The sequence below is a fragment of the Octopus sinensis genome, linkage group LG5, assembly GCF_006345805.1.
Source record: "Octopus sinensis linkage group LG5, ASM634580v1, whole genome shotgun sequence".
Classification (NCBI taxonomy): Eukaryota; Metazoa; Mollusca; class Cephalopoda; order Octopoda; family Octopodidae; genus Octopus; species Octopus sinensis.
The window spans coordinates 12,940,681-12,945,198 of NC_043001.1; the positions used below are offsets into that span (position 1 = coordinate 12,940,681).

Genomic DNA, 4,518 nt, shown 5'->3' on the forward strand with positions numbered 1-4,518 from the left:
TATAATTCACTGAAATTTTACCTAAATTGACATTCTCCGTGGTATGTTATTATATCTCTTTGTTGTCAATTGTAACATGAAAGTTGATAGCAGAAACTGCCTGCTAAGAAATAAATCACCGATCACAATGTGCTGACTGTGAAATTACAGGTAGGGTATGAATTTGCTACAGTGGCAGACCATGTTGTCATCTTTTTTCCAGATACATACAGTTACTCTCTTTACTCTTTACTCATTTACTTGTTTCAGTCATTTGACTGTGGTCATGCTGGAGCACCGCCTTTAGTCGAGCAAATCGACCCCAGAACTTCTTCTTTGTAAGCCTAGTACTTATTCTATCAGACTCTTTTTGCTGAACCGCTAAGTTACGGGGATGTAAACACACCAGCATCGGTTATCAAGCGATGTTGGGGGGACAAACACAGACACACAAACACACATACACACACATATATGTATGCATATATACAACAGGCTTCTTTCAGTTTCCGTCTACCAAATCCACTCACAAGGCTTTGGTCAGCCCGAGGATATAGTAGAAGACACTTGCCCAAGGTTCCACGCAGTGGGACTAAATCCGGTACCAAGTGGTTGGTAAGCAAGCCTAAGAAATTTTCTACAATTTTAACAATGAAATAGAATTAAATAATATGAATTTGGTTGGTGAAATGTTTCTGACATCGTTTAGACTCGTGGCAGGCATGTGACAAATACTCTGCTTCAGAATTTTTGGATATTAAATCAATGAATTTATGGTAAGTTCCTACCGATATCTTTGAACACTGGAAGTATCATAGCTGGCATTACCGTTCTTATGGTACTCATCTACAACCAGTAGGACCTACAAGTAGATTGGCTTACCATGTTGGTAATGATAGTTCATGTACTTTTCAAATATCACACATCAAATATTTGATATCCAGTCACGCTTGTAATATATAAATTTAGTCAAGAATTGAACTACGCCAAATATATCTAAAATCTTTTGAACTAACCTCGTTCACCATAGAGATATCCTTCAAGATATTCTAGGCTCAGTATCTCTGAATATTTTGGCATTTAGCCCAATTCTTCCACAGAAAATATACTGCTTTCAGATTTTGGCACAAGACAAGAAATTTCGTGTTAGGGTGTAATTCGATTCTATCGTCCCCGGTGCTCAACTGTTGCTTATTTTATCGATCCAGAAGGCTGAAAGATAAAGACGACCTCGATGGCATTTGAACCCGGAGCGTAAAGATGGGATAATTGCCGCTAAGCACTTTGTCCAGCGAGCTAACCATTCCACCATATCTCCGCCTTCCGTAGAATAATATTGACAAAAGATGGATCTTTAAGAATAACTTCATATTCCTCTCGTGCAAAATGTTAATTATCAGATGTTCTGTTCGTCTCATCTGTTCGAGTCGTTGAATGATCGTCACCATATAGTACTGAAGGGAGGCGCAATGGCCCACGAGGCTCCGACAGAGGATGGTGGTGATCCCTGCTGTACTCTTTCACCACAACTTTCTCTCACTCTTACTTCCTGTTTCTGTTCTGCTATAGCAGAGGACACTTGCCCAAGATGCCACGTAGTGGGACTGAACCCGGAACCATGTGGTTGGTAAGCAAGCTACTTACCACACAGCCACTCCTGCGCCTATAATAACATTTTATATAATAACATTTTATTAATTATTTTTATAAACCAAATGTAAGCAGCTGCAACCGTTAGTGTTGTTAATAGTCGAAAATGACATTTTATGATTTCTGGATGACATTAGTGACATCTGATGTATTATGAACATTTCATAAATATCCATAACATATCGCAAGATGTTATATGATTGAGGTTATAATATCACAAGAGGCTATATGCTTAAAGCTATATTATTACTTCTCAGATTTCAGCCCTCATAATACACGTATTTAATATACATCAATATCACTCTTTGTTAGAAGGAGACCAATAAACAAAAACACAAATGCCCGCACACGCACCAACTCGTACACTCGCGCACACATCAATATACAATGTTACTGGAATTTTCAATTCTTCGTAAAGTTGCTGATATTAATTGTAACAACACCTAAATTTAAAATTGTAATATCGATTCATAGAAGGTGTAATCACTCATGTACTTTTCTAGCATTTAGAAACAGTTTTTAATGTAGGAATGGCGTTTGTAATTGCGAAGTAATCAATACTATACTTAACAGAAATAGAAAAAGAATCTGGTGAAATAGATATAGTGAGTGAAAATTGAATAGCTGTATTCACTTTCATAATATGTGTGCTTCTATTCATTTAGCTAAAGCAATGATATGACGACCTTGAAGTTGTGAATAATGTGAAAAGTCTGAATGTATATTATGTCCACGAAGCCATTGAGGAGGTAAAGAATGTTGTGGAAAACATGAAAAATAAAAATTAATATACGCCAAAAGCATAGGTAATGCAAGCCACGTATTTCGGTAGATGATTAAATCTGTATCAAAGGGGTTTGTTGTTGGAAGATGAATTCATAGGCAGCAGTGGTTGCATATTGTGATTGGTATGTACGAAGCGAGGCTGAAATCTCTCCCCTTTTACAAAGCCATTTCATTGCTTCCAGTGTATTTACGCAAATAGTAGTGGTATTGTCGTGTAGCTAATATTTTACTGTCTCATTTTCCCCCTCAATTACCATCATCGTTTCCGGTACCTACCTTCTGTTTTCTATTGAGAGACCTGTAAACTTGTAAAATGTAGGTGTCTTTGCATTTCTTTTTTTTATTTCGCCGAACTTGTGCACCGTATAGGAATATTTGAAGTTTTGTTGTATTTTGTGTTAAAAATATCAATTTCGTCTCCCGGAAATAAGAGAAAAAGCAAATATTCATGCCAACAGACATACATAGAAGAGAAAAAAATGCATTTCAGTTAGTCAGATCAGTTTGTAAAAGCTTGGGAGATAGATATAACGCTAGGTGGCGACAAAAGAAAAACAAATAACTGAAACACTCCGCTGTGGTGCTCAGAAAAATATTGAATTTTTGCAATTGATAAAACGAAATACGAAAGCAAATAAGTATATAAACAAAATTTCATTTCAAGCAGAGAGTTCAGTGTTGCATTGTGGTATTCAACTAACAATAAAATGGCGGTTACGGATTAATAAAATGCAGAAAGGCAAGCACGACTTACCATTGGCTTCAGAATTGTTTATGTTCTTTTTATTCTAATTACTTGGTTTGGCCACAGTTTATTGTTAGTTATAGTTCATTGAAGAGTGAAGACGTTGTAATAAATATAACACGATGCAAATTTAATTGAATTGAAAACGGAGTGTTGGAAATTGTTTCTAACAGGTCATGGATATGTAAAGAGTAATTCCTAATGCGTTTAGTGCCATGCAAATATTTTTCGCTCGAAATCGATTTTCCATGGATATAAATATACATGCTTACTTTTGGAAGAAGCGATTTTGTTTCGTTTAATTTAAAGTTTGTATTATTTCAACTGAATGATTATTTAGGAACGTTTTGATTGGTCGATGGTCCAAAGGATGATAAATTGAAATGCATTCTTATTACCGAATTTGTATGGCTATTACAAAAGCAGAATTGAGCTGCACTTATATAAAATGTTATTACAGACATCTGTAAAGCGATGTACAGACGAAATTCAACGGGAAACAGCGCGACAACGGAAAACGATTTATGGATGTTTAAAAGACTGCTTTCTCTAGCGAACACATTTTCTTTTGTTATTGTATAAAATGAACATGTTGTCCAAGTTTCACCAAAACCAAATAAACGCACCATGAGGAATCAAAGAATAGCGGAGGCAAAAAAAAACAGAACATGTATTAGACAAATGAAATGAATTTGATAAATTTCGAAACGAGTATATTTTTGGACAATAACTTCATTTAGAAATGTCCGCCATGAGAGAAAATAAAAACGATTGCGTTTAACCTTACCAGTGCATATTCTTATCTGCTTTCAATGTCTTCAAAATTAGCACAATGTTTTATATAGTGTATAGAAATCCAAGTAATAAGCAAGTCTTCCGTCTGATGGGCTTGGCTAAATTGTACACTTTTTGTCAAAAGAATGATATGGGAAAAATATAATTCAATGATAAATTTAAAAGCAGAAGACATATGTAACTGTTATTTGTGTCTCTTCAACCCAATGTTACAATCGACAATTTTCCTCCTGTCTTTCAGATGTAGTATCTTGCCTGAACAAATAATGTCTCGTATCAACAGTCACACGACAAAAATGGAATACAATATAACGGAAAAGGTAAGAGAATTCATATATCTACATGTGTGTGTGTGAAGTCATTCTTCCTGATACCTTAGTAGCTTCTAAATGAAAGGAAAGTCAGTATGTTCATTGTCTATCACCTTAACTTTTTGGAGATTAAAATCTCTAAAATTATAGTAATTAGTCCGTCTGTTTTAATTTAATTAAATTCTACGTTTTTGTGCAGCTGAGCATTGCTCTGCATTTAAATTGATGTAATGGTTAAATTGTTCAATCAAA

At 35.1% G+C, this 4,518-nt stretch overlaps 1 long non-coding RNA gene across 1 annotated transcript in view; it reads left to right on the plus strand.

Moving 5' to 3' along the window:
- LOC118763573 overlaps positions 1–4,275 on the plus strand; it is a 287,109-nt gene extending 282,834 nt beyond the window's left edge. Inside the window, exon 3 of the long non-coding RNA XR_004999322.1 lies at positions 4,197–4,275. This is a non-coding gene — a long non-coding RNA (uncharacterized LOC118763573). The remainder of the gene's footprint in view (positions 1–4,196) is intronic.
- The last annotated feature ends 243 nt before the right edge of the window (positions 4,276–4,518 follow it).